The following is a 19,384-nucleotide window of genomic DNA, read 5'->3' on the forward strand; positions in this document are numbered from 1 at the left end:
GAAGGATGCACAGGAATTGGATGCTAGGAGCTTCTATCTCGTCACGGAGATAAACGTATGCACAAACCACTGTGACAGGAGGTGTACCAAGAGACTATAGAGCAAGTTCTAGGATGCTGCAACCCTAGAGGTATTCCATTGTGTAAATGTATTTTGCTTTTTTATTCACTCATACTGATGGGCACTTGCGCTCTTGGGCTGTTTCCAGATCTTGGCTATTGTACCTAATGCTACAGTGAACATAAGGCCGAATATTATTTTGAATCAATTTTTCAGGTTTCTTAGAATATAGAAGTGGAATTGCTGGGTCATAAGGCAGTTCCATGTTTAATTTTTTGAGGATTAAACTGCATACTGCTTTCCACAGTGGCTGCATTCTGCATTCCCACCAACAGTGCACAAGAGTTCCCCTTTTTCCACACCCTCACCAGCACCTGCTGTTTGTTAACTTATTAATGATAGCCATTCTGACAGGTGTGAGGTGATACCTTATCATGGTTTTAATTTGCATCTCTGATGATTTGTATCAAGCAAAGTTTGGTTGGAAATACTAGGTCTATGAAGCCTTTCATCGAGATACTTCTCTAAGGTAGGGCTCTATGCTTACTCTTCTGATGTGTATCTGTGGTGAGGGTATTTGGGCCTGTTGTGAGTTCAGATATAACATGTAATCGGTAGTGGAGGTAATAAATTAAATTTAATGATATCTCTTCACTATCTTGAAAAATGCCTCCCTTTGGAGAAATGGTCTGGGAAGACTACTGTCAGACAGGTCATAGTATGAATTTCTTTCTTTTTGAGTGTGTATGATATGGGTCCACATGAAATCCAAATAAAAGGTTTTAATCTTACTGGTAGGTATATATTTCTGTTATAGAGAAGTATGATAGGGTGACAAAGACTTTGAGCCATAACTATCTTTTCTTTGGATAACATTCTGGAGAAAAAAAAGTGGAAACATGAGGTCAAGGAGAAAGAGGGACTTTGTGAAATTTCTGTTGGTGAAGGACGTGTGGCAGAGCCTATTTTACCAGAAGAAGAATGATGATGGCAAATTGCTCTGAGATTTAAATTGTACTGAGCACATTTAAGTGATGTTTCAGCTTTCTTTTAAAATGGCAATATTTAAAATATACCAACATTATGCCCTTTACAGATATTTAAATTCATGATGAAGAATTATAAAGGACAAGTGAACATTTTGTTTTAGTTCTCTTAAGGTATAATCTACACAGGTGTGTGAAGATTGTGGTCTGCTACCCTGTTTCCCCGAAAATAAGACAGTGTCTTATATTAATTTTTCTCCCAAAGTTGCGCTAGGTCTTATTTTCAGGGGATGTCTTATTTTCGGGAAAACACAGTATGTGCTCGTCCACTGTTCTGCCACAATAGGAATTCAAAACATGATTTTAAAATAGGGATGGTATATGTTGAGCAATGTTCATGCTGCATGCTTAATTTTATTTATTTATCCTCACCTGAGGATATTTTTTCCATTAATTTTTAGAGAGAGGGGAATAGAGGGAAGGAGAGAGGGGGAGAGAGAAATATCTATGTGAGAGAGAGATATCAATTGGTTGCATTGATATGTCCCCCACCAGGGCTGGGGATAGAACCTGCAACGCAGGTACATGCCCTTGATCAGGAATCAAACCCTCAACCCTTTGGTGCTAGTGCTCATGCTCTAACAACTGAGCACACTGGCCAGGACTGCTTGTGAAATTTTAACATCAGGCTGCCTAATTTTTCTTATTTCTTTCAAAATATTCAATTGGATTGTGTCAGTAACAGGTATTGCTTTAGTTCTCTAAACTAAATAGCCTGGTTCAAAGAAAGCATTTGAGGACTTGAATTGAAACTACATTGTGAGTTGTATTGAATTTTCCATGGCTTACAAGTCTTTAAAACCCTTCCCCTGAACTGGGGACTGCTTCATTGGAAACACTACATCTAACAATATTGTTTTTAGGTGAAGGTAAGTGGGCATCTCTGAGGGTCTACAATGGAAACCACCCACTCTTTCAGGAAGGCATCTGCCCTACTAAATCCAGGTCAAGATCCAGGAGAGGAAGTCTTGGCCTAAGAATTCAGGTGGAAACCAGTTGCCTGATTTGGAGTATGTTCCTATCCTCCCCCCACTTCCCCACCCCTTAACCCAAATCTTACTTTCCAAGTTCATCATTTGTGAGCAGTGCTGCTCTTTCCCTCAATAGGAGGAGCCTCACCCATGTCAGAGGGTCCCACTCTGACCCCTGCCTGTGCCCCTCCCTGTGGGACCAGGCACTTTCCAAGCTACTCTTGTTGCCCTGACCTCAGGGTACCTGCACTATGGACCCAGCCTGCGCATAGACCTGTGTGAGTCTCTTCTCCCAGTCCATCCTCCCAAGGACCAACCAGGATTTTGCCCACATCTTGGCCTGAAGGGTAGCCAAGGGGTTATGGTTTCCAGGGAGCTTGGACAACTCAAGTTAACAGTCTGGGAGGCCACAGGTGGTGGTGTCCTGCATGTGCTGGGGCTCCTTGGCAATGTGGGTATAGTGGCATCCGAAAGGAAGGTTGGATGAACTGGTTCTCCAGGCACCACTTCGCCACAGAACTGAGAGGAATCTGAAAATCCCAAATTCAAGCCTAGCCTTTAAGGCATTTATCAAGATAGGAGGAGATACATTTTCCTGGGCAGACTTGTTAGCAGACTTATAGCATTAAATTCTCAGACCTGCTGTGTACGCTCCTCCATCCGTCCCTGCCCAGCAGATGTGAGGGGCTAGAGGCTCTCAGGGTTACCATGGAGACCAAAGTGACTGGCAGACCTGCCCCCTCTGCCTGGCCACATGCATGAATGTTTGTACTCTCCCAACTGGGTTTCTTAGACCCGAGCTTCTCTAAAGCAGGACAAGGTCTGTGGTGTCTCAAATTTAAACAAAACGAATTGTAATTGTGTTATTTACAGTTTATAGCCATGTCATGTCCGGGTATAGGAGTCTGAGGCTGGGCCACCCAGTCTTCAAACTCCCATGTCTGCTCTTCTCTGACTATGTGTGTGTCTTCTCTCTGTCACCTTATCTGGAGGCGCCACTGGGTTTGGCTCCCTATCAGGGTGGGGAGCTCTGGTCCTTGGGATAGTAGAGTCGCCCTTGAGAAATGAGGTTGACTCCTGGCTATCAGCATCAGCTTTTCTGTGGGTGAAGAGGGATGGATGGTCCCTGCCCTTGGCCTGGTCTCTGCTCTCTGTGTCTCTGGGAGGGGGACCATGTGAGTGAAAACGAATGACATCCATGGGGCTGGACTTCCGTATGTCCAGCTGTTCAGAGGCAGGGGCAGACTGTGGGAGGAGCAGCAGGACAGGAGGATGTTTTATGTCAATCTCAGAAACTATGGAAAAGGGCACAGGTGTTTCCATGGCAATGGGGGTGGTGGTGAGAGAGTGCTATCAGAAGATATACTTGGCGGTCAACCAACAAATTGAGTGTCTGAAAGAGATCACGAAATCCTTATGTCAATTCTGAAACATAAATCACAGTCTTATTTCTTTTGGGTTGTCCAATGTGAAAATTACTTGTCAAGAGGGAAAGCAAGTCCCAAGTTACAGGCGGGACACTCTCTCAGGGGAAGTGTCCTAGAAAATGGAGAAATATGGTGCTGCCCTGCTTCCCTCTGCTCTTGTCTCAGGCCTGGGTGTCTTCCTGATCCCCTCTTCTTACTGAGGCTGATGACAAAGACCCACTGAGTCAGGAAAGTCAGTGTGAACCATAGGACTTCTGAGGCAAAAGGCAGTTATGTTAAGGGGAAAGACCTTCCTGATGCCACAGGCGGTTTGGTTCCTGGCAGCTGCTGGTATTTGGTATCCCGAGAACCAGGCTGAAGCTGTCTCAGGGGTTGGCCTAGAAACCATTATACATCCAGGGTGGGGCTGTGGGGCTCTCTGGTATCCCCTTTAAAGAAGCAACTGAAACCAGTTGGCTGTGTCTGTGCCTTAGGTGCCCCAGAAAACCAAGGCAGAACGCACAAAGGCAGGCATTTCACCTCCAGTCCGAGTCATTTTTGGTAAGAAAGTTTGCTGGTGTGTTTTAATATCCTTGGAGCCATGAGGGAACTCTGGAAATAACATTGCTTAAAGCCTTGTCCAATTCCTGGGACATAGCAGGTGCTGGCTGACTGAATAACTGAATAAACGAATCAATGACCCAAGTCCCTTAGCTGCTTTCCCACCTCCCATCATCATCCCATTATTTTTTACTAAAACACCACTTTTCACACGAGCCACCAAGTCCACGGCAGTGCCCCAGGGGCTCAGCAAACTGCTGCTCAGCCTTTAAGGACAGTGAGTTTGAACAGCTGCAGGCAGGAGGCTGACTCTGACTTCCTTATGTGGGAGCCCACGTGCCTTTAGACTCCAGTGCTTTTTCAGCCCGGTGGTGGGAGGCTGACAAAGATGTTATCTGACAGAGCTCTGGTAGTCTCTGTGTGACAGATGCTGTTGGCTGGTGAAGCCCTGTGGAGGCTCTGTGAGTGCCTCCATCTGGGAGCCCGGCCAGAAGAGCGAGGGCCAGGGAGGGCACGGGGTTATCAGTAGCAAACAGATGGAGGGCAGGGCGGGCAGCGTGCCGAAAGGTCAGGGAAGTTCTGTGAGTTTGATTAATTTCTGCTAAATTATTCTTTATCTCTGCCAAGCCGCAGTATCTTGTGACTTCAGCAAATATGCCTCAGACCTAGGTCTGGAGACTCTTAACAAGCTGCTAATTTTACGTGGCAGTAAGCCCTGTACCTAAAAGCCTTCCCTTTGAACTAAAACCCGTTGATTGGGGGGGGGGGGGTGGGGTGGGGGGGTGCTCCAAGTGACACTTTCCTCCTGGGAAAATAGTGTTTATTTCAGCATTCTAGACTCGCTACAAAGGCCTAGTGATCACTAGAGACAGTGTCTCTCTCTTATTGTGAGCTCCATCACCAATTTACCTGAGGGATGTGCAGAATTTCTGGAAGATACGATTTAGAGCAACTCAGTGTTTCTGGTTGAAATTTCCATGTTACAGAAAGCAATGCTTGTTGGGAAATCATGGAGCAGATTTAATTTTCACAATCATTGCTATGGAGCCGTATGCCCTTTCTTGGGTGGTTTCCTGTATTTTTCAAGTTTATGTGGATCCCAAAACTTTTGTTTCCCTCCCTGTGAAGGTCTCCTCACGGAGGTAAGTTCTAGTCAAGCGTCTCTTCACCTGTGTGGCCCGGTTTCCAGGACTCTCCTTCCGGACACAGGGGAGTCCTTCACCAGCAAGCCCTGCGGAGTCTCGCAGTCGGAAGATGGGAGTGTGATGCGTGACCTCTTTATAAAAGCTCATTCCAAATGCTCACAGAACTTCCCTCCTTTCCTTTATGATTTCAGGCAGCTGTCTCCTCTCCCTATTTCAGATGTTTGGATGATCAGAGTCCGGGAAAGTCATCAATTTATTTTCACTTATTTTAAGTCATTCAAGTGTTCATTTGTCAAGAGCTTTTCTCTGAGTGCGGACCCACTGGTTGCATCACTAAGGCGCCATTTTAAATTTCCCTTACTTCAAAGTAGAATGAGAAACTGAGAGAAGCTTCTGGCATCCCTAGAGTTTCAGAATTTCCTACCTGGTCTGTTCCCACCCACTTAACAGCTCCTTTAGTAGAGCTTTTAAAAGCATCCAACTTAGCCTTTGCCATCTGTATGGGAACATCTTTTGCACAAACATTTTTTTCAAGTTGTGTCATACTTAATAAAATAGTGTAATTGCAAATATAGATGTCGGTAAACTAAGCAGCCTGGGAACCAGTACAAGTGATAACCATACCCTCACCAAGTTGGAGTAGGGCTGTGGGCACTCAAAGAGGCAGAGTCTTGGTGGCCGTGGGCCTTGGGTCTTGTGTGTGTCAGAGGACAGGAGACAGGCGAGTCACTGGTGACATGATTAGGCAGAGCTGGGTTGACAAAATGCCTAGTAGAGATGGTTCTGCTGAAGCTAAACTATTGTTTCATTCTTGCTCATCTCAAGCTCAACTTGTGCATTTCCATTTGCAGTTTGTGTGGGCGTCTTATAAACAGGTGTCATTGTATGAGAGAGTCACCTGCCCCTCAGGGAGAGAAACCCAAAAGAAAGACCTTTCTGGTCACTTCTGGCCCAGCTGAAGTGGGACCCAGATCAGCCAGTGGAGGTGAGTTACCGCTCAGAAATCCCTCTTCCTGTGGGGACATCCATAGCTCTGGGGGGTGTAAAGATGGAAACCTGTGGGGAGTGGTTGCCCCTGACATGGATGGTCCCTCATCCTACCATCAGCATGAGAGGAATGTGTGCCTTCACACACGTGTTGAGAATAGATGAAGAGGATGCAAGCTCACACAGGTATTTGAATTTTTCCCCTTTAAGTGACTATTTGGGAATAGCCAGAAGGGATTTGGGTGAGGCCAGGTAAGCCAGCAATACCTGTGTTTCAGGCTGAAAGAAGGCTTTCCAGATTAGGCTATGAATGGTTTATACTGTTGGTTTTTCCTGCTCATCTTGCTCCATAAGCTGCAGAGTAAACGTGAAGCCGTAGCTACTTAGAATAACCCATCAACTTTCACCACCTACCAATTATGTGCTTCTTTGGGGGAAAAGAAATCGTAAATCAGTTTGCATATGTGCCATTCCTATGCCAAAGATGCCCATTTCCTTGTTTTTTCCCAACTGCTCTCCTATCCTGGCAGAGGTGCTACAATACAGGGGCAGGAGCCAGCAGGGCCTCGTGAATGTTTACCCATCTTCTACCCTGGCCTTGCTGGGATGAGAGCTTGTCCCCAGCAGGAACAACTGCTTCATAAGCCAAAGAAAGCAAAACCTGGGCTTTGCATAGTCCCATGAAGGTCAGCAGAGGCCTCTCGTGCTTCTTGGTTTCCCCATCATCAAACAGTAATTTGGCCTGGCTGTCATAGCTCAGTGGTTGAGCATTGACCTATGAACCAGGAGATTACAGTTCAATTCCAATTGGGGTACATGTCTGGTTTGCAGGCTCGATCCCCAGTAAGAGGTGTGCAGGAGGCAGCCGATCACTGATTCTGTCTCATCATTGATGTTTCTATCTCTCTCTCCCTCTGAAATCAATAAAAATGTATTTTTTTAAAAAACCCAAAAAATAAACAAAACCCAGTAACTTGGACATGACATTATGGTGAAACCTGATGCTGACCAAAGTTCCGAGCTAAACCTTTCAAATCAAAGTGCTCGCTCTCAGGGCGGGGAGATGAAATGATGCTGTTTATTAGTAAAACGTGGTCACCTTTCTGTCACTCCTACTGACCGATTTGCCTGTTTTTAAACTCTGTCTCTAGGAAAAGTCACAAGCTCCTTATGAGCCCAAACTTACACAGGACACCTTAATTTTTTATACGTACCCAGTTAGGTAATCACTCTCATTGCCAGGGCCAGAGTTCAAATGGCCCTAAAGTCCATGTGCATTCATTCTAAAGGGCTGCACAATGAAGAATTACTTACGGTTTTAATATAGTGAGAGTCAGGTGTGGAGAAACTCTTAGCGTTTGCTTTTCTGATGTGGGCTTTGCTGCCTCACGGCTGTGTGGGGTTTGATATTCAGATGAGAAAGTTACGCTCATTGGCACGGCTTACCCTTAGAGCAGTGGTCGGCAAACTCATTAGTCAACAGAATGGCAAACCGCGGCTCGAAAGCTGCATGTGGCTCTCGAGCCGCAGTTTGCCGACCACTGCCTTAAAGACTAAAGGCCTGAGCCATCACCTGGCCTCACTCTTTTTTTTTTTTTAATTTTTTTTTTATTGTTTGAAGGATTACAAATAGTAGTACATATGTCTCCTTCTTTTCCCCCCTTGACCTTCCCAACTTCCCCTACTCTCCCTCCATATGCCTTTACCTCCCCCAATCCCCCCCCCATGTCTTGTATCCATTGGTTATGCTTACATGCATACGTACAAGTCCTCTGGTTGATCTCTTACAGCCCCCCACCCCCATCCTCCCTTGCCTTCCTGCTATAGTTGGACAGTCTGTTCAATGGTTCTTTATCTCTATAACTATTTTTCCCCATTTTTTTTTTCCTTTGAAAAATCTTGCAGCTGCAGACCAGAAATAATCAATTAAAAACCTCTCACCTGCTTGGCACTTCCCATGCAGGTGACTTAGCATCTAGCTGGGAGCAGAGCTTTGCCCAAAGGTGCTGTCAGGCTAGGCCTGCCCCAGGCACCTTGTCTGTGGCTGGTATTCTCCTCAACCACTGAGGTCACTAGAAGTCAACTGAACTCAGATTTCCAGTCTCGAATGGGAAGAGCGGTATTTGAAATGGATGCAGTGTTGTGTATTTTTGCCTAAAGCTCTGTATTGAGTTTGTGACTGAAATGATTAAAAGTGACAGCTCCTGTCAGCTAGTGCTCACTTACCCATGAACATCCCTTCTCAAGCCAGCAATGGAGTGGGCCTTCTGTTAACTTAAAAAAAGAACCTCATCCTGGCTGGGGGGCACAATTGTTTGGAGTGTCGTCCCATACACCAGAAAGGTCGAGGGTTTGATTGCTAGTAGGTGTGCATTTAGGAGATAGCCGACCAATATTTCTCTCTCACATTAATGTTTCTCTCTTCCTCTCTAAAAAAATAAAAAATAAAAAATAAAAAATAAAAATCATAACCACAGGTAAGGATTAAAAAAAGAATCTCATCAAAACTTCCTTTTTCTGCAAAATGTTGACCATGTGATTTTCAGGCACAGAATTGAGTCAGGACATTACAGAGAAAAGGTAGGAGTGAGTATGGCAGCTGGCTCAGGAGTGCAAGAGGACTGCGCCAGCTCCAGGGACGAGGGACTTCCTGTTTCTGGTAGCCTCATTTCTCAGTAGGTGTTTTGCTTTTTCCTCTCCTCTTTGCATTGCGTGGTACAGATGCTGGCAGAAGCTAGCTTCTTGGACTTGGCTACCTACTGGCTGGAGCCTTCTGCAGCTGCTATTCCCCTTTAGGAGGGCTCGAGGGTACCTGAGTTCCCAAGCCTCATTGGGGCAGGAGATACTGTCTGTACCCCACCTGTGTCCTTGCAGCCTGCTATTGATCTAATTTGGGTCAGTTCTGGTGGGAGCTCTTGGATTGCTGCATCTCTGCCTGACAGCGTTCTCTTGACTCTGCCTGGGATTGTGGCTGACCTTCCAATGGGTAGGGAGGTCATATACTACTAAATAAATCACTCTTATTAACATATTAAGTTAAAAATAAGATATCAAAGGGCATTTTAACATACTTAAGACAATTTCTGAGTTAAAAGCAAGAAATACATTAGCACTCCAATAGCATAGATATAATGTTATATAATAATAGCAAACTATCTGTTAATATTCTTCCAACAGGTATTTTAAGCATCCTACTTGTCAGCTTTTAGTTTATTAGAAATCTATACTAAGGACTATTGATCTAATTTTGTTACTGATTAACATATACTGCCTGCTTGGTGAAATAGATCAGCAAAACATGTCACTGTCATGTCATCTTACAACTAGAGAACTGTCACGCTCTAGAATGTGCAATGATTACTCATTACATTTGATCATTTATGCTTCTTTTTACTGAGAAAATATTTATCAACTATGACCATGCATTGGAGACAGTTTTTACTCGGAACACAGACCTGCATGCACCCCGTGCAGCCGGAGGCACAAGCATAAAGGAACCCTAACCCTAACCCTAACCCTAACCCAAACCCTAACCCTAACCCTAATCCAGAGGTGGGCCCAGCACAGTCCAGGAGAGCCCAGAGTGAGAGGCAGACCAGAGATAAACTAAATGTACTTGACACATAGAATCTGAAATATAACATGCTTTCCCTACCCAAAAAGAGCTGGGGTTGTCCAAAGCCTGGCCTCCAATCAAACAAAATTTTCATTCGGAGTCCGGCATGTTGCAATTCCAATAGACATTTCAAACCATCTTGCAACACAGGCTGGATGGCTCTGCGGGACTGACTGCCCTCAGGGGACACTGGGAGGCCTGTGCTATTGCCTCACTGTCATCTCCCAAACCATCCATCAGTGAGAACACGCCTGAAGCCTTTGGCATGCATCGTGGGATGAAACAGAAAGGGTGTTTGATTAGGAGCTGAGAAAAGTGGGCTTTTAAATTGGATTTGGCCTGTACATGACTGTGACCTTGGTCAAATAAGTGGTACAACTTCTTTGGGTCCAAGTTTCTCCAATCATGGGTTAGTGGAACAGTGATGGGCATATTTTGTTGCACAAGAGGCAGTTTGAGGAAAGCATGGTCGCCATAGATTCTGACCATGTTAACCAATACTGGGTGAGGAGATGGGGGCACCGAGGGAAGAGGAAGCTTGGCGTGTGCAAGGTGGGGACAAGTTGATGAAGCTGCAGGCTCTGGAATGCTGGTCTATCCTGGACGCAGTGTTCCCAGAATTACAGTAAGTCCTGCAAAGTAACCCAGAGCTGTGTACTTCAGGGTGGCAGCTATACCTTCGACAGGTAAAGGGTCCAGAATGGGTGGTCCTGCTGCCTGTAAGGCCAGCTGTCTTGGGTTGAACAATAGCTGTGTGTCTTGCTGAGGCACAAAAAGTTCTAGGGGAAAGGTCGTTGGGTACACGTGTGCACCTAATGAACATTCTCCTGCCCTGAATGCTCACTTCTGGAATAATAAAAAAATGGTATATTTTAAAAGTGATTTTCAAATTAGTAATAAGTAAAATCTTAAAGTATGAGTATTTGGGAGGGAGTTTTTTTTTTCACTTTAAAATATTTTTTAATTTGATTTTAATTTTTTAAAACGTTTCTTTTTTTATTGATTTGAAAGAGTGTGAAGAAGGTAGAGGGGGAGAGAGAGAAAAAGAGAAACATTGATGAGAGAGAAATATTAATTAGCTGCCTCCTGCATGCTTCCTACTGGGAATGGAGCCCGAAACCTGGGCATGTGCCCTGACCAGAAATTGGAACAGCCACTTTTCTGTGCATGGATTGACACTAAACCAATTGAGCCACACTGGCCAGGACAAAAAAGATTTTTAATTGTGGTAAAATACACAACAAAATTTGCCATCTTAACCAATTATAAGTGTATAGTTCAGTGCATTATTGTGCAAGCAATCTTCAGAATTTTTTTCACAAACTCTATACCCATTAAACAACTCTTTTTCCCTTTTCCCCAGTGCCTGGCTGCCACCATTTTACTTTGTTTCTGTAAAGTACGGCTGTATTGAGCTGAGCGGCATGTCCATTATGTAATTTGGTTTTAACATGCAAACACGTAGCCAAAAGACTCAAATAGCTCCCAAGGCTGTAAAAAGTGAGTTTTGTCATTCTTAGCCTCCAGTCCTTCTGTTAGGTTCTGGTATTTTTCCAAAGTTATTCTGTGCATTTGTGAATGTATTTCGTATATTGCCCTAAACACACACATACACATATCACATTTAAAAAATAATAAATTTATTGGGGTGACATTGTTTAATAAGATTATGTGAGCTTCAAGTATACTATTATGTTTTACATCCTCTGTATATTGCACTGCACGCGCCACTTTTTAATATAAGTTTTTAAAAATAATAATTTATTGATTTTTAGAAAAAGAGGGAGAAGAGAGAAACATCAATGGGAGAGCACAAACCTACAGGCCATCTTACATTAAGATGTTCGAAATATTTTGTTAATCCTCACCTGAGGGTATTTTTCTATTGATTTTTAGAGAATGGAAAAGAGGGGGTGAGATACAAAGAAAGAAAGAAAGATTGATGTGAGAGAGAGACCTCGATTGGTTGCCTCCTGTATGCACCCTGACAAGGGCCAGGAATTGAGCCTGTAACCAGATTTTGCCATTGACTAGAATTGAACCCAGGAGGACCCTTCAGTCCGAATACTGATCCACCAATATTGACTAGGACAAAGTTGTTTTTTAATAGGCAAGTATTCACCTAGTATTTTTGTGCTTTGGGATTTTCTTTGGCTGTTAGATTTTTCACCCACCTTAGGATGAAATACTATTTTGCACATAAGAGGTGAGTTAGGAAGCCCACTTTGCTTTGGTCTGGGTGGTGGCTGTACAGTTGTCTCAGCACCACTGACTGATAGTGACCTTTCCTTTCCGTTAGGAATCCCACCTCTATTATATCCTGAATTCTTGAATGTACAGGGGTCTGGTTCTTGATGTTTGGATTCTGTTACTTTGGTCTGTCTCTTCATGTACCAGTATCAAACTATTTTAAATACTCTAGTTTCATAATATGTTTTAATGTCTGGGAAGGCTAGTTCTTGCTTCAGTTAGTAGGTTCTTTTTTCAGAATTTTCCTGGTTATTCTTGGATATTTATTTTTCCAAATGAACTTTAGAGTAGCTTGTATCATCTCTCTTTTTTTTTTTTTTTTTTACATTATTTTCTTTTTTTAAATAGTTAAACAAATGATCACCTTTATTCTGATTTTCAGATTCCAGAGAATTTAGGTAAATTGTAGTTTGGTTTATCTACAATAGGAAGTTTTAGCCATCTATCTACCAAGGAATTTAGGGCTTTTCTTTCTTTTTCTTTCCCTCCCTCCCTCTCTTCCTCCCTCCCTCCCTCCTTCCTTCCTTCTCTCCCTTCCATCCTGCACTGAGTCTCAACCCCTCTAGTTCTGATGCTTTGGAGCTGGAGGAGTTCCTTAGTAGCACAGACCCAGGGTTAAGAGGAAGCTGCCTTTGCCTTCCTTTCTGCAATGCCTGAGACTGAAGGAGGAGGATGTGCTTTATCCTACTGGGAATCCATCCTGCTGGACCAGAGCAGAGGCACAGAGATAAGGCTTTTTAAGCTGTAACTGGAACATGAGATAGTTATAAAACTTTAAATATGGGTAGGTTCTGAATGATATTGAGCAATTACTGTTAATTTTCTTAGTTGTAATAGTGACATTGCTATGTAAAGGTTAAACATGCATATTTATAAGTGAAATTATATGACCTCTGAAGTTTTCTTTCGAATAATCACTCAAAATTTTTATAATTGTTGAATTGGTAAGTAAACATAGGAGCTTATACTATTTTCTATGTTTTTGAATATATTTGAAAATTCCATAATAAAAAATTTAAACCGGAATAAAAGAAAGATCTGGTTGATCAGTTTCCTTTACAAAATGAGAGATGGCAACTCTTTAAATCAGGAGTTGTAATACTCTATCTGCCTTTGAATGCAATATTTGCGATTTCATTCTCTGGGAATTATAAAGTGTGTGTTGATGGCAGCAGCTAATGAGCAAAGTTTGCCTTGGACCTCTTGCAGCCTTGGAAGTCCCCAGGCCGCTGCTCTGCCCCAGATTGCAGCTAGGGTTGAATGACATCTTGAAATCCTTGATTTGTCTTGAAAATGATATGAAAGGGTTGCAAAAGAGGCTTGATATGTGCTTACCTTTGTCCAGTTCTGAATCCACTAGTGAGCTGGGTGTTGTCTTGGGGATCAGGGTACACATGAGGGGGAAGAGCTAGCCTGCTGACCCATCCAACTCTACTCAGAGCCAGTCCATGGTCCCCAACATTGAGGTTTATTGTGGCCAGTACATCACATGAGGATTGATGAACATCTTATTTGTTTGTTTGTTTGTTTGTTTAAGTATTACATATATCTCTTTTTCCCCCGATTGACCGCCCCCACTACTATTCCCTCCCCCAGGATAAGCCCCCTCCTCCCCAGTGTTCATGTCCATTGGTTATGCTAATATGCATGCATACAAGTCCTTTGGTTGATCTCTTACCCTCCTCTCTGCCCCTCCCCACCCCGCCTTCTCTCTGAACAATGAAGTGCCTCTAGTCTGTGAGATACATTCACTTCCTGATGTGGAAAAGTGGTTTCTGAGTATTTCATTTCCTCACATTCTCTACTCCAGGGGCAAGGCCACTTTTGCCCCCACCCACATGCCATAGCAGTAACTTATCCAGGCTGTCCCACCACCTGGTGGCCAGTTTAGGAAACAGCTCCAGGCAGCTGCCTCCCCTGGAAGCCCAGTTCATTGGACTGCACCATCTTTCTGCTGCTGGAATACAAATACTCCTTCTTCCATCCCTTCCTTCCCTATCCTAGCAGGAAAACTTTTCCCTTGCCCTAGAATTTCATCCCTTGTTTCTTTGAAGGTCAAAAGTATCATGGTTGTGAGCTATTAGAGTTTTGATGGTAAGTTGGTGGCACATATTCTTTGCTGGAATTTTAGCATTTTTAGACTGATGATACCTAAATAATGAGCCATACTTTTAAAAAATATATATTTTTATTGATTTCAGAGAGGAAGGAAGAGGGAGAAAGATAGAAACATCAATGATGAGAGAGAGAGTCATTGATTGGCTGCCTCCTGCGTGACCCCACTGGGGATCGAGCCCACAACCCGGGCATGTGCCCTTGACTGGAATAGAACCTGGGATCCTTCAGTCCGCAGACTGATGCTCTATTCACTGAGCCAAACCAGGTAGGGCATGAGCCATAATTTAAGGCACAGTCCTTGAAGGTATAGCTGTTTTATCTGCAATTGTATATGCCCTATTTTTTTTAAAACATTTTTATTGAGATATATTTCATACACCAATACATGCTCTATTTTGAGAGTGGAAATATTCTAAATCTGGAATTCTGGCCTAGATTGAAATAATAAGACCATGGGCATGCAAATCTAAAAATAGAATTTTCTTTGTACATCATCTCCCACAGTTAGCATTATGTCTTGTTATTTCAATATATACTGGTACTTGCATTTTCCAAAGTAATTGTGTTACACAGTAAGCACAAGCTCCAATTAAACATTTTGTAATAGTTCTTTTACTTTGACTTATATCTCTCCAAGGAAGATCTTTAATTCTGAGTGCATGCAGCATAATAAAAGTCTTTCATCTCACTGATCAGTGTTTATGAGGAACTGGTGGAAAAAAATTAAATGTGTGTATTTATTTTCTTAAGCTGCCTTTGCTCCCAGCACTGAGTTGAACTGAGCAGGATAAACAGAAACAATTTCTCTGTCCACTGTTTACTGCACAAAACACTGATGGGCCTTGCACTTCCTGGGATTTTTAATTTCTACTATTAGCATGACATGGTTATATGTATCATGGGCTTAGAAATAATATTCCCATGTTATTATACTTTTCCTGGTATAGTTTTCCTGGTTGAACACCATTTCTCCTTCTTCCATACTGATTATTTTTTTGGTTGACAATACTCAGGATCCTAAAACATTTGCTCTTTAGAAGAGAAAAATGAAATGTCGCATAACCTGACCTGTGCTACTTTAGTTCTGGCATCCATGTGAACACAAAAAGCTACTGTGCTGCCTCCCCCTCTCCCCCAATCACGGCTGCCTTTATGCTGCTGATTTTTCTAGAGGGGATTCCTGGGTGCTCAGTCATAGCTCATGACAGGCAAAATTCCTCCTAATCTCATAGATCTGAGATAAAGTGAGCTACTCACGCCTGCCCAAGCAGGTACAGGAGCTTTTAATTTCCAGGAAGTTCAAAAGTGCTCTTTAAATCCGAAGATCATGACCAATTACTTCTTAGTAAATTTTGACTGAAAAATAACATGTCAACGAGCTCAAAGTCTGCCCCTTTGAACCTCACGTAGAGTTTCTTATACTCAAGTGACATTATTCACATTAGGAAATTTGGAAATATTTTTTTTAATGTAAAAACTCCTCTCCTTTCTTTAACTTAATTTCCAAAGATTTAATTGTTTTCCTCCTGTTATTATTGTATTACTATAAGTTTCTATTCAGAATAAATGAGGCATGATATTTTTGGTTAATGATCAACTTATTTCATGAGATAACTAAAACTGTCCCAAATGGTCAGTTAATTTCAAATTATTATAATAATTTATAATAGTTACTTGAAGCCCTGTGCACAAAATTTGTGCACTCGGGGGGGGGTTGTTCCTCAGCCCAGCCTGCACCTTCATCGGGCCTAACCCAGCAGTTGGACATCCCTCTCAATATCCGGGACTGCTGGCTTCCAACTACTCAACTACTAGTCTGCCTGCCTGCCTGATCACCCCTTAACCACTCCCCTGCCAGCCTGATGCCTAACTGCTCCCCTGCTGCCCGATTGCCCCTAACTGCCTGCCTTTGCAGGCCCAGTTGCCCCCAACTGTCCTCTCCTACTGGCCCAGTCACATCTAACTGCCCTCCCCTGTCGGCCTGTTGGCCCCTAACTGCCCTCCCCTGCCGGCCTGATCACCCACAACTACCCTCCCCTACTGGCCACCTTGTGGTGGCCATCATTGACCACGTGGGGTGAGGGTCAATTTGCATATTACTGCTTTTATTATATAGGGTTATTACAAATTTATTATTGCGGAAAACAGAAGGTAAACAATATTTGCCATAATTGGATCTCCAAAATTAAATATCAGAATAATACATGTTTAACATAAAAAAGTTAATAGAACATACCCAAGCCTGGATGGTTTAGCACATGTGTCAAACACAAGGCCCGCGGGCCAAATCCGTCCCACCAGGCCTTGCAATGTGGCCCGCACCGCACTGTCATCACTGCACTCCGCTGCGTTTCCATCACAATGACAGTTTATGACTGTTCAGTAAACCATTCGGCCCGCGATTTAGGCTGGATTTTAGATTTTGGCCCCTTCTCTGATTGAGTTCGACACCCCTAGTTTAGAGAGTGATGGGAACCAGGTTATATGTCTCTTTAATTCAGGGGGAACGGTGAGTGTTAATGATCTCAATTATTCTGATGAAGACTCTATGGACTTAAAAGGCTAACTCACCCAGTGACTTAGTCAGTTTAGAAGGCCCCCTAAGCGGGACAGGTCTTTCTGATCACAAGGTCCTCAGTACTTAATACCTGAAATGTGCCTTCAATACCTGTTGAGAATCATGTTTCTCAATAGCAGTCTCAGCATTGAGACTCTGGAATAAAAACATAGAGGAAACTGAATTACGTATGTTCTAACCTCAGTAAACTGTCATAAAAAATATAAGCACTCCTAAATCGTTTGCTTATCATTTGGACATTGAATAAAAAATGATTCTCAAACAGGATTCTATTTGGGTCATCACTTATCAGGCAAGACTCAAAGCTCTTCAGAAAGAATTTGTGATAAAGAGTCCCTGACCATTTTATCCTTAACTGGGGTCCGAATTTTCAGTACTTAAGACGTGTGACTTCACTGATAGGCCTCTGGGGAGGTGAGCAGACCTTGCTGAGTGTCTCCCGCCACCTGCACCCTGTGATGCATGTCTAATCTACAGGTTGCTTGGTGACAGCTATCACCCCTCCTCTATAACCCCACCCCACCTGCCACTTCTTTGGGGGATGGGTCTTTGTGGCGTGGGTGGAATTGTTGGGCTCTCTCCAAGAACACAGTTGTGGAGTGTGGAGGATGGTTATCTCCCAGGACTTCCTGGAGGAGGAGCCAGGCCCTGAGGCCAGAGCGGCCAGCTGGCTCCAGGCAGTGAAGGGGGCCAGCTGCTGAGAGCAAAAAGTTCAGAGAGGAGATTCCTGCTGGTGTCAAGGCCCAGCCCCAGATGTCCTTGCAGCCAGCTACAGCTGTGACTTTCCTAGTATCTGGCTCTTTGATTCCAGAGGCTGTTAAATTTCTTTTATGCCTAAACTTGCTTGAGCTGGTTTCTGATACTTGAAGCAACAAAAACCTGACTTATACAAATTAATTTATTAGATACAATGTCAGTTTATTCCCAAATAGCATACAGACGTACACATCTGCTGTGGTTGACCCGAGAAACAACTCAGAGGAGAAGGCGTGCAGGTGTCAAGGAGAAGGGAGCTGGGTGCTCTGAGGGGGTATCTTCTAATAACTGTGGTACTCACACTGCCATTGAAGCCAGAGATGGAAGGGAACTTGGAGATTCCCTGGCCTTTGTCTCATCTTATAGACCTATCATGGAAGCCTGTGAGGGGACTGGCCACTGGCCACACAGGTCCTCTGCCATCACTAATGAGGACAATCAGCTCAGCAGCTCCTTTCTGCTCATCATCAAACTTCCCACACCAAGGTAGCTGGGATTTGGGTCAATGGAAACCTCCAGTCACTATTATAGCTCAGACCAAGAATCTGTCCCATGGGACAAGATGTCGAGAGGGGCAGGCCAATGCTGTGTGTCATTTGGCTGCTTGTTTTAAGTCAGATTCATCAATGCCCAGGAGCTCTCACCTTTGAGTTCTCAGATAACAAGCCCTTCCTGGATTTATTGGCATTCCCAGACCTTGGGGAAGAGGAAAGAAAAGAGACCATATCTAACACTTAATCAGCCTTCACTTACATAATCTCATTTAATCCTCATAAGCAGCCAGTGAACAAGGTCTTTTACTGTATGAGTTTCTTGGGTTGCAGAACAAAATACCCGGACTGGGCAGCTTAAAGTGATAGAGCTTTATTTGCTCACAGTTCTGGAGGCCAGAAGTCCAAGAGCAAGGTGTTGGCAGGACCACCTTCAGGGGGAGGGTTTCCAAGCTTTGCCTCCATCTCTCCTGTTGTCTCTGTGACTTTTCTCCTCTTATAAGGGGAAGGTCATTGGATTTAAGGCCCACCTGAATCCAGTAAGACCTACCTTAATTCACATAGCAAGGCTCTTATTTCTAAACTAGAGGCCCGATGCAATAAAATTCATGCACTGGAGGGGTTTGTGTGTGTGTGTGTGGGGGGGGGGGTCCCTCAGCCCGGCCTGCCCCCTCTCACAGTCTGGGAGCCCTCAGGGGCGGGAGGTGACCCGGCAATCGGGAAGGTGACACCCCATCACACCTGCAGCTGCCATTGCCAGCTATGTAAACCTCAGCCAGCCCTGGATACCTAAGCCCATCCAAGGTTTGCCTGGTTACCTGGACAGCTGCCACCTTAGGCTTGCCTGTGCCTCAGGCCACCCCTGGGTGGCGGGGACTGAGGGAACTGGGGGATTCCAGGGGCAGTCTTGTGGAGCAGCCAGATTTGCCTAAGGGAAGGCCCAGTCATGCCTTGCACCTGCACCCCAGCAGGGGACTGGGTGCTGCCATCTTGTGGCTGTGGGAGCTGCCATCTTTGAGGGCGAGGCAGTCAATTAGCATGTTCCCTCCTTGGCTGTGGGCGCCACCATCTTTTGCGATGGCATGAGGTCAATTAGCATATTCCCTCTTTATTAGATAGGATAAGGCCACATCTAACCCCCACCAATTACCATCATTTTTCAGGTGAGTGAGCTAAAGTTGAGAGCAGTGAAGTCACTTCTTAGGTTTTAGTTTGTAAGAGGTGCAGAGCCAGGATTCAAAGCTGCTTCTGTTCAGGGTAGAGCCAGGGCCCCTCTTGCTGGCCAGGGGGGAAAAAAAAATCCCTTTTGCACCTGCAGCATGTGCCTAAATGTTCCTATAACCCACCCAGGTAGTATCATAGCAATTTGCTCTAAAAAAGGTGCTGATACCAAGTGTCA

This window comes from Pipistrellus kuhlii, unplaced genomic scaffold (assembly GCF_014108245.1).
Source record: "Pipistrellus kuhlii isolate mPipKuh1 unplaced genomic scaffold, mPipKuh1.p scaffold_m20_p_6, whole genome shotgun sequence".
Classification (NCBI taxonomy): Eukaryota; Metazoa; Chordata; class Mammalia; order Chiroptera; family Vespertilionidae; genus Pipistrellus; species Pipistrellus kuhlii.